This window comes from Ischnura elegans, chromosome 10 (genome assembly GCF_921293095.1).
Source record: "Ischnura elegans chromosome 10, ioIscEleg1.1, whole genome shotgun sequence".
NCBI classification, from domain to species: domain Eukaryota; kingdom Metazoa; phylum Arthropoda; class Insecta; order Odonata; family Coenagrionidae; genus Ischnura; species Ischnura elegans.
In genome coordinates this window covers 26,440,386-26,452,639 of record NC_060255.1, presented here as the reverse complement: position 1 = coordinate 26,452,639, position 12,254 = coordinate 26,440,386, and the positions used below count along the sequence as shown (strand labels likewise).

The 12,254-nt window shown below is 38.2% G+C and overlaps 1 protein-coding gene across 2 annotated transcripts in view; it reads right to left on the bottom strand.

Moving 5' to 3' along the window:
* The window catches only part of LOC124167180 (CAD protein), a 141,786-nt gene that overhangs the window by 53,511 nt on the left and 76,021 nt on the right, over nt 1-12,254 (bottom strand). The gene's annotated exons all lie outside the window — the stretch shown is intronic.

Here is a 12,254-nt window from a genome sequence, read left to right as displayed (position 1 = left end):
TCCCTGACTAGCCGCATATGAATCGCCAAGGTTTCACCAATGAACTGAAATGAAGAGCATTCTCATACTGAGATTTCTCAAGATATTTTATACAAGCAATACTTCTGACTAAAGACGTAATCTTCTCCATAAAAGTGTTCAGGAATTTTTCGCCTGGGTTATACGACTGCTTTTAAGTACCAAGCATCCTTCTACAATCGCGAAGCAAAGGAGAGTTCAAAAAGGGCTTGAGCAGCCCCAAATATATTTCCAACTTTCCCAAAAATATTGCATGCCGACTTTGTCTAAAGTCGACGCATATTTCTAAACTTAAATCTCTCACATTATGTCCGTGCGCCAAAGGAATTTGTTCACTTCCAACATTTTAGGGTAATGGATGACTTGCATTAGACTTGGTTCTCGTCCTAGCCCATAAATTTTCTGGTATTTTTCCTGCCCCCCCTATAAATGTAGTCTCTTCTATTAATGAAAATGAATTACAATATAACATATTTATACATAATTGATTGGTGATAACGATCTCATTAACCGTACAATCGGTAATTTCGCTTATGCATCAAAATGCGTAATCAATTAAAAGAGTAGCTGTTTGATGCAGATAAAAGATTAAATTCGATCCGATAGTGAGTCAGACTTTAATTGTTTCGGGTATTTCCTAGTACGGTATGCTGCTGAAGGTGGGATGCGCTGCAGTTCAATATAGTTTGTGTCAACGACGGCGATGAATATTTATGCCCAGCCCCCTTCCTTACCGTTCTTCTCGAGTTCTTACCCACGCGACGTTTCATGAACTGTTTACTTATGAACAAAATTTTTTATGTCTAAAAAATAATATCATGCTGTTTGGCCAAACAAATTCGAAGAGGGAGAATGAGAGACTAAAATCATATACAGCAGCAATGTTTGGTATTCTAATACCACCCCGTGCGGGGCAATCCGGAGCAAATCCCGCGGATTGAATTTAGAATCGAATTTATAATGTCCAGTTAGCGTTAACCGCAACACCATTCAGCTTTAACCTTAACTTGAGAATATTCGAAAGGTACGAAAAAGTAAATTACTTCCGAATAACGTTAAGTTAAACTCTTGATCGTAAATTAAATAATTCATTAACTATGATTTTCATTCTACGATCTATTTTAACTAGACAATGTAGAATCGGCCCTTAGTATTTTGTGTAACGGTTCACTACTTCGCAGGGCATCTTTTGGGAGTACAATAATTATTTTCCAACGGGAATATTTTTGGGAGGGAGAACAGAGGGAAGACGCCACTGCTGAGATGTCCTTTGACTCAGGCTCAAAAAATCGACATTAAACATTTGGATAGTTCAACTCGAGGAAGCAACCATAAAATTGACTTACTAATTTGTGCTTTGCCACAATAATTTAATCTTATTATAAATAAATAAAATAACATCGTGAATATAATATACTTCCACTAGGCCACGTCTAATATGGTTGAGCATATAATTTACTAAAAACACACGTACTGATATTACGAAATCCAAATTCAGATGACTAAGCGCTCATGAAAAATAAAATTAGTGACCACAACTGCTTTTGAACCTCTGTTCAATGACGTGTATTGAATTTTACCGATTGCAATTTACAACAACAATTACAACAATCTCATTTTACAAAGGAAGATGATTTCACTCACAAGAAATGTTTCAGCTTCTGGGGAAATTGCATCGATTACGTAATAGATATTGAGGAAAATCGAGGAAGGGTGAATTTTTTACGGTAATCGTGTATTTTCGTCCATTACTTCTACATTTGATTCCAAACTGGTACAATAAAGGTGACGGAAGAGATAACAGGAGTGCGAAATATGTTGTACCGATAAGAGAAAACGTTATCATTCTGACAACTGCTGTGATTTTCATGGGAGAAAGTCTACGCTCTGTCATGAGCGGATTGTGAAGAGAATATTATTGATAGGTGGATGAATGATTAGGGATGTTTCGACAACTCCCAGAAATTCCTGACAAGGAAAAAGAGGCGAACACGTTCTCATTACTACAGAATAAGCATGCATTTAGTCCAATCAAAAATACAACATTCCGGTGCCCTATGTACTTACTCCAAAAACGAGCACTTAAAGAAATACTTAAGAGGAAAAATAATAAACCCTGCATACAGTATTTCGTAATAAGAATATAAATCACTAATTGAATTACCTGACGTGACTATACCAGTCTAAGAGATCTGCTTTCCTCAAGCAGTCGCTGGAGAATACATTTTTGCGGTAATACCAAAATTAATTCCAAATTACTTTGAAAGAATATTCTTCTTCTCGCACCTAATTTAACTTTGGACGAAAAGTAACGATTGACTTCCATTAAAACAACATCACAACAATGTCCCCAATCAATACCGCACTTGAGTAATTAAATACAGTATATTGGATATCGACGCAAAATAATTTAATGAATGTGAAAATGTAAAAAGTTTTCTGCGAAAAAAATATTTACAGAAATTTGAAGCAAGGAAACTCATAACTTCAGTCAGGGCTCAAATGATATACACATTCTTCATTTGAAGGTTGCTATTATCATGCGGCAGACCTATTTACTCAATTGGCTGAATCGAGGATTTCTAGATCTCTAAAACGCGGGAAAGTTACACCAGATACACAAAATAAACGAACGGCTACGGAGCGTTGGATTACCGAAAATAGTCGCCTCTACAAAAATAAATTGAACCACATCGGTTAGCTAGAAAGGCAGCCATACATGTTAAAGACTACGCATTAGAGATGTCTCTCCGAATGTTGTTTCCCCTAAGACGATTATGCAATTTTACAGCGGTGGGCTGCATCGGAATAGGTTTACCGGGGGAAGGGGATAGAGGATTCCGGGAAAAATTGAAAATTTGTTGGCAAATAATCTCGTAGTAAGCATTATCCTTTATTTCAATTAGTGCAATGCAAAAATAGCTTACCTTCACAGGCATAGGGCAAAATAATTGACGCTGTGTTCATTAAACATTGCTTGAAATTCAAATTGGCCGTATCTGATTCGACGATCATCGCTTTCTAGATCCCTTTTTACTGCCAACAGTGTTTTATCCATTGCTAACCACTTATGGTCAGAAGGCCACCGGTTAAGAGTCACAGGCCTAGAAGCTACGCTTGGATATCCGACAGCAGAGGAGTGCTCTTTCAGAGACTTCAGCTCCACAAGAGAAACGGAATGTCTCTAGAAAGATTCACAATTGGATAGGGTGTAAAAAGTTGGAAGTCGTTTCACTACTTAAATAGACCAGACAATCTTGGCCGAGCCTTCCTTGACAAAGAATGCCCCATTTTACTACAGGTAGGCAATCACTCGTCTAATGTCCCGACAGAAATAAATACTGGCCTACTATTGGCCTATTCCGGTAAATGCTCCTGTTGCGTATCCAATATCTTCATTAGCTACGGCTTCGTAGCGGCCTTATATTTCGCTAGAGCTCATGGAAAGAGCCACAAACACGAGGAAAACAGCCCACATCTCTTATCATTCGGCTAGAGGCTTTCGTAAAATACTTCAAATGTCATTACTGTAGACAGATCAGTGTATAATCTGGAAGTTTTGGCAAGCCGGTTTCCCAATATCTAAAATAATACAGCAAGTTCTAACACAGAATCTCAAAACTGATAAATTCTCAGTCCTATTCGATTTATTATGCCTAAGAGAGAAGACAAATGCGGAGTCGTACAATAGTTTCAACTGCCACTTGAAAAAATCAACAACACTTGTTATCAAGAATAATTCATCTGTGTTATCTTATAATTAATAATCTTCGATTCACGCCAAAGACATGGGAATATTTTTTCACAAAAAAATTACCTTAATGCATCCATCTTCACGTACGAATTATCGAAGACGGAAATTATCACGGAAAACTTTTCGTCGCATTCTCGAAATCCGACCAATAGCGTTCGTATAAATCACAACAGATCACCCTCTAAGAGGGTATATTTAATTTGATTTACAGACACTCCTGCTTTGAAAGATACGGAAAATGAGCGTTCATCATCATTTAAGCGATTTCGATAAGAACCTTCAGCAAAATCTGGAAGTTACCCACACAAATTAACGTCAAATACAATGTCAAATACAGTACTACACAATACGATGAAAGCTACTCCTAAATAGAAAATTCCTTAAAACAAAACTTTCATGGACTTAATCTAGATCAGTGATGAGCGTCCCATACATCCCGAGGTAAATCACTTTCAAGGGCTAATTTTTTCTACCTTCCTATATTTCAATACTTATGAATACTTCTGACCTTTATGTGACCTATATCTGACCTGATGTAACACGTTTACATAAATGCGCGAAAAACGATATTTCAATGATATTTTCTTGCGTTTACTTATCTACCACTGGAGTATCGCGAGACATCATTTAAGACACCATGATTGGCAAATCACTCAAAGTTAGCACACCAAATATTTCACATAGGTACTGAAGACATTTATTCTCACACAACTAGTCATTTTCACATCCGATACTTATTTATAAGTAGAAATTAGGGGTCCTTTTCGCTCAGTTCACGATAATGTTCTGAATAATATTCATGGTTGCGTCTGCGACATCTATCGGAAAAAAATGTTGAAATTGCGAGAATGCGAGCTCAGAATTAGAGCAGGAGCTATTTTGCCGTCTCGCATGTGTTCTCGCAATTCATCGCTTTACACGACGCAATTTTCGTACGTACGTCAGAATGACGTGCCCCGTGTAAAACGGCCTTAACCCACGACAAAGTACTTCAGCATACACCTCTGGAACAAATCGAATGAAAAAACACCCGTACGCCCATTAACGCCAATGCAAGATCTGATAGTAATACCAAGAAAACTGCTATTGTCAATACAAGTTCACTTGATGATTGTTCGCGTTCATGCGGAGACCATCGCGATTAAATTTATCCAGATCACTATCGGGAACATTCCGCAATACGCATGCCTTAAAATGGTTTAAAGTGGTCTAGAAAAAGTAACAAAAAAGCGGACCAAAAACTTCTTTTATGCGATCCTGAATTCATTTTTAGCCAGGGCTGCATCAAAGGGGCCCCGGCCACCCGCCAATATAGATGTAAATATCACACAATCGGAAAAACATCATGTATGAGGGGATTCGAAGTGATGCTGGGTTGTTTTCTTGGTTAACTTGAACTCGTCAAAATTGACGTAAATAAATGTTTAACGCTGCAGAAAAAAACATTTAATCCGTTGGCGTTGCTAATGTAGACCTGAACGCAACCAGTGGCATACTAAGCGGTGGGCCTCCCGCCAAAATGGGCCCTGGGCCACCCACATCCTAAATACGGCCCTAGATTTAGCAAGCTTTCTAGCTAGTTTAGCGAAGAAAACGTCATCTTAATTCGAAAATTAGAAACTGATTGACAGATTTGAAAAATTGCAATTAAATTATAACGTAAATCAATACATTTAAAATTTACCTATCAGCTTAAAACACACAGATCGAGCACCCACAGCTCAAAGGAAACAGCCGCTTTCGATGGTCGAATAAAGATTCCTATCGACTCTTGCATCATAGCGGAATAGGAATCCACGATAACAACCAAAAGGGACCCACTCAACCATCGTCGAAGAGTGATATTAGAGTTACACCCCGAGCAACCTATTTTTCTTCGACAACCTATAACAGTCTATAACAAAAGCGTTAACGACGACAGTTTCAGACAGTGGCGTAACTAGGAATATGCTTTGGGAGGAGATAAGATGGCCTGGGGCGGGAAAATTTTAGAAAAATGACATGCCTGAATATACATTTCACATCATTTTGGCACTAAAAATTTAAATTTAAGCAGATGCAGTAATTATATTTCTAAACTAGGCAATGTTTTTAAATAACTTTTTTAATTCTCTGATGCTTGGGGGGAAGGGTGTATCTATCCTCTCATCCCCCCTCCCACTGGTTTCAGATCTTCGCTCCTTGTGCGCGTGGCTCATCGCAAAAAAATTGATTTGAACAAACGAATTTCATCAGGCAAGATCATTACGGATGTAAGAACCAACATTTCGAAAGATAGCCGCGTATCCATCACGGCGACGACAATATACTGAAATGCACGAAGCATGTTGAAATTTTACCCTACCTAGAGCCGAAGAGGACAAGAGGATCATTCTCAGGGTAAGAAATATTACGAAAGATGTCAATTTAAAAAGCAAAGAAAGCACAGGGAAGTCCAGAAATTTATCTCACTCGACAATACGAAGGGCACGAAAGTCTTATCAATAATTAGCAAGGGTTGCAAATCTTAATGAGTATATTAAACGCACTTCATAACTCGAGGAGAATGTAAAAACTGACATCACTCATAGATATATAACTCGCTTCCACTCGCCTATACCAGAGGCCTTTCCTTGTCACTCTGCCAGTTATTACAACTTTTGTTTAAATCTATGACGCAACACCGTATCTCCCTCCGTTGCTGAGATAATAACTCACGAAACAGTGACATTGCACGATATGGCTAAAATTAAAAGAGCTCAGGTCGCACAGTGGGCGGAATCCAGGATCTAGGCGGAAAAAAGTCCAAAAACCGACTTCACAGTTGGGACAATTTTTACCGTTAGCCTTATCCTGGGATAGTTGGAGCACCCTTTTTCACCATTGAGGTCACTACCCTCGGCAAAATAGCGCCGCTATGGCCATTTAAAGGCACCCTTTCTACGGAGACCAATTTCCGACCAGGCTCAGTTGTGTTTTGACAGTGAAGTGAAGAGCTTGCAGTAAGGTGACCAATGCAAAAGGCATATATGTAGAATTTGGATTACTATTTTTAAGGTATGTTCCACCGTTTTTCATGATATTTAGAGTTACATTTGCCATTTCAAATTTTTTACTGTTTTTTGAAATAAACATTGCAAAAATACTTTTTGCAATGTTTATTTTTGCAATTTTTTTTTTGTGATACAAAATGTTTGGTTTGACTTATAAAAAAATGTTCTAGGGATGTCAAGCTAATTTAAGTAATAATGTCTAGAGAATGTATTTAAAAATGAGGCCATAAAAGGATTTGGTGCGGAAAAGTGCGGAAATATAGTTTTTGTGTTTTTTTCTGGCGACATGGAGAGCGCTGTCGTGACGCACGGAGAGCTATGTAGCCTACTTCACGACAAAATCGAGACAAAAGTCTCATTACCAGATTATTTAATGAAGAAATTTGAGTTGAGTCACAGTGAAATTGATGCTAAGAAGTGTAACAGTGTAGCTATTAGGAATTTTTTAAACAATTACGCCAGGCGTTTAAAAAAAGTGGCGTTTAAAGAAATATAATACGTGGCTTCAAAACCCATTGCTCCTGCCCAAAAAAGAGACAGAAAAACGTCTCAGAATTAACTTTAGTGCCGAAGCTAAGCCATCAAAATCCAGAAAAGTGTTCAAACACTGCACGGATAGAGCGAAACGGACGAGAGTGCAGCCGTTGATTAAGTCGCGCACAGAGGATGAGATCGTGTTCGCGGCCCAGTATTCTCTCCTTTCTTCTGGGAAACGAGACGCTGCAGCTATGGTGAGAGCAGTTACCCAAACTACTTAGCAGGGCTAATAAACTAAAGAAAGCCTACAATTCGCCCCCATAACACACAATACCTGGAGAGGAGGCGCTAGCGCTTCTGATTTAAACTGGATTGACAAAGGCGCAGTACACGAGAATCAGGACAGGAGCGAATGACAGATTAAGCAAAATTTACCCGTCTTATGATGTGTTAAAATAGTCAAAATTGCAGTGCTATCCTCCTAAGGAAACTTTAAAAGTACCAGAAAGGTGTGCAGAAATAAATTACTAGCTCTTTTGGACCACACAATCGAACGCATTGCACTAGTGCAAAAGGATGTTCTCATGCAGTGCACTATTAAGAGAGAACTGCATTTAATGTTGAAATGGGGGTGTGACGCTAGTAGTGGTCAAAGCGTATGTAAACAGCGCTATGAAACTTAACGAGGGTGCTCAGAATGATTCATCTATGTTTGTCATCTCTCTCGTACCTCTATAATTATATGAAATGCAGGGACTAGTGGGGAATCGAACGATACTGTGGAAAAATCCACAACCGTCGTCCACTGAATTCTGCCGGCCAATAAAAGTAATACATGATGCTTCCATAATAGAATCAGCCATTCTTCTTATTGGACAGTTGTCAGAAGAGGCACAGGAGGCAAGAGAAAAGGATTTTAAAAAATTAGGAGTAGACATGCTATGAAGATTTCTCGTTCCGCAAATATTGAGGATGCCTTCATTAGGTTGCTAATTTATTCAGATCCTCTCATTTCATCCAAACGTCAACAAAGTACAAAGAAAAGTAATGGTATTTCTGCTGAAGTTTTGTAATTATTAAAAGAGCCATGTGAAACCAGGAGAAAGTGAGGTAGATTATAGCAGTGAAATCGAAACGTCAGACAGTGACTAATAATATGATAACATTATTGTGAATATTATCATTCTGCCGCAGGGAAAATTACATGCATTCAAAATTTTGACTACCTAATGCGAAAGGATTAATATTAATTAAACTTTTAGCCACCTTTACCATTTGTATAACACTATTATTTTGCTCTACTTCGCTTGTACTGAGTGAATTAATGAAATGTTTGAATGAATGTTTGTAGCCTTGCTCTGCTCATATTTGTTTTTGTTTTGTCTTGAGGAATGATTTGAATACCTGATCGTATACAATAAAATCATTTATATCTCTTTTCTATATTTTACTTCTGCCTCAGTCAAAATCAACAAAATTTTTGCGGAATCGAATTCGTGGAGGCGGGTGATCACGGTAAGTTTCTTTGTTAGCCGCACGTACGCTGTCGCATGTACTGCCATAAATCGCCTCCCCCGCAAACAAAAGTGCCATTATTTTCTACGATTTGGAAGATATAGTTTTGGAGACAATCACAATTCCTGGGCAAGTAAAAGGAAGTACCATTATCGGATGTGCATGCAAGGTTGCCATTGTCAAACCGCTGGTTTAGGACTAGACCCTAACTACCGATAAATGGTATTGAATGGCTAAAATTGAGTTTAAAGCGAATTTATACTTTAAAATATCATTGGCTAATAATTTTCACTAATAAATTAACAAAACTATGGAGATATTTCATATTTTTCCCAAATTTAGAAAAAAATATTTTTTTCCGCCTAGATTGGGTATTCCGCCCACTGTGGGTCGGTCTGAAAATATTTCCTCGACGTATCGCGTGGTCTGGATTCGAAAAATGTCATTTTTGAAAAATGAATTTTATCACCCGTAACATAACATAACAGTAGCTCCAAAATTAGAGGCATAGAGGCAGTTGGCAACACTGAAATTGATGGAAAATTTAGTGCTTCAATAATTTTTCCCGGCGTTTCAGGCCATTATAGAGGGGCTCGATTCTGTGACTATTCGTAGGATCTCGTATCGTTCACCCCAAACATTCGTATGAATCAGTCAGTGGACGGAAGTGGGTTTTATCGCAAGGTGATTCTAAATAGAAGACCAACTCAAAAACCGTAAATACGCCTCAGAATATCGACTATTGCAGAACAAGTTCCAGAAAGCGAAAATAATCAATCTCAAAAATGACACCAATACCATCTCAAACTTTTTTGTGACTTAGGGGCGAAATGTTTCTCACAGCGACGGGGAAAAATAAGTACATAACTTTTGGTAGTTAATTTTTGCATGCCTAAGAAACTAAAATCGAAGGTTGTATTACAAATAATATCTATGTGGGAATCCACAGGCCATACGACTTCACACAGACGCCACTTCAAAACTTTTAAAGTCCATGTATGATCAAGGGCCGAGTTTTGGGGTTTGATTGATGGCAAGTGGTAAAACTTACACGGTTATTTGCCCGGAAAAAGTATGAAACCTGTACATTTAAGTACAATGAAAACAAAAACATCAAAAATAGATAGCACTTGAATTTTTTTCCGAGGATAATTGAAACAAAGAGTCCAAGGACATTGTCCTTTCCATTAGAAGCAGTAGAATACTCCGTTTCATAGGGGGGTGTGTGCCATGGCCCCTAAACCCCCGGCAGGATAACCGGGCCCCAAACATAAAACACTTAACTTCGCCGATGTGTATGATACATTCTACACAAATTTTAAGAAATACCAACTTGATGTCTCAAGGAGGAGCGGAGTACAAGGAAGATGGTAGGAGTGAAATAGAAGTAAACTTACTCCCTATCGAAAGACAAGTTGTCTGCTGTAAGAAACGATAAATAATTATTTACCCACTGGAGATAACGGGGATGTGTCATTAGATATCGTTGAGGTCGACTACATGGTAATCGTATGGTCAAAAATGTATCGTAATCTAAATACGAGGGTCGTTCAATAAGTCCTTAGAATTTCCGATATATCTTAATATCAAAAATTAATTTTTCCCAGAAAGCAGCACTCTTCACTATTCAGTTGTTAGAGTTTCATCTGCATTCATGTCATAGTTTCATTATTGTTTCCGATTGTAGTAAAAATTTTCATTTGTTTAGAAAAATGGACAAAAGCGAGTTTCGTGCGGTGATCAAACAGTTGTTTTTAACAGGATTAAAGCCGAAAGAAATCAAGGATCAGCTGTATGAAGTTCATGTCATACCTGCTCCAGTTTTTACACCAATTTACAATTGGGTAAATGAATTTAAACGCAGTCTTGCATCCAAAAAAATGAACATCGTTCCGGGCGCCCTGTGGAGGTGTCGACCCCCGAAATGATAGACAAAATCCAGAATATGGTTTCAAGTGACAGACAAATCAAAGTGAGCGATATAGTTGAAGACAAAGTTGGAAAACACAAAAAAAATTAAGCCAAATAAATTGTTTTTCTACCTTTTTCTAAAGACGTATTGAACGACCCTCGTATTCGTAGTAGAATTGAAGACTGTGAACGTCATATGGGTAGGATACAAACAAGAGAAAGGCTAAGGAACTTAAATTTTACCTCGAAAAACAGGCGTAGTGATAGTAATACTTCTAACGGTAGTGGTGCAATGGAAGCTCAAATATCTTACAGTCTCGAGATTCCGTAACTCAACGAGGTTAATCGCGCGATAGCAGAGTTTCGTCATCCGAAAAAATAGGGTCCCATTTGACGTGATACCGACAGGTAACCAGAGGCGGATTTAAGGGAGTGGCCTATCTTACCCCGCCCGTAATTTCTGGAAAAAATTAAAAGATTGCAATCTTTAAGACGGCTCTCCAATGAAAATTTTCAATTCAACAACTTGAAAAATGATGATAAGAATGATAAATGAATATCTAAAAACCACTTGTCTACGCATATCACACCTCCTAAGCATTATAGCCGATTGTGAGAGCTGTTGCATACCACCAAGGCGTACTGGAAATTGATCGACCCAAAATTGGCCTTCATCCGCCCCTGAAGACAATGAAGGGCCAAGGACGAATACTAGACAACCACATTTGAACGATGAAACCCATGGCAACCAGCATGATTGGAGCAGATTCCGTGGCGGCAATTTACGTCGAAACCCTTACTTGCAGGATATTCCGTCGCCCTGAATTACTTGTGAGTATTCTACAAAGCTAAGAGCGACTCAAGTCATTGTCCAGGAATAATAACAACATTAACACACAACCGATAAAGCTCTCGCATGGATAACGACATGAAAGTCAGCGCAATGATAAATATATATGAGTAGCCAAAGTATTAAAGAGTGGATTTTTTATGGAAATAAAGAAATAAGCTACCTTTTCGGCATCAATTTCATTTTTAACGAAATTTCTGGGAGAGATTTAACTTTATCATGACAACAAGCCGACGTATTCTTACTTTGTTAACTCCCGCAGGAAAATTATTGCTAACATTTAGGTATTAAGCTAAAGGTATATATATATATATATATATTTCTCCACCACCTTCTACTCCAAAATTCAACGGAGTACATCCGAAGTATATTATGAATGCATAAGTAGATGTTTCTCAATAACTGAGCGGCACCTCTAGATGCTTAAAGAGAAATTGCAATTTTAAGTTCCCAGAATTTTCCTGAGGAAAAAGAATTCAATACGTAATACATATCGGTTCTAAGGATTACATCAGCTTACGGTAGATTGATTGTGGAGCCAGTGGCGGATACATGTGGGGGGCGACAGGGACGCGCGCCCCCCCATGCGGGGGCGCCTTCATTGCCGAACATAGCAGAACAACGATTGTAACTTTTTTTATTATTAGATGGAACTGACTTGTAGATGTTTATAATCAATTTAAATAAAAATTTCTAA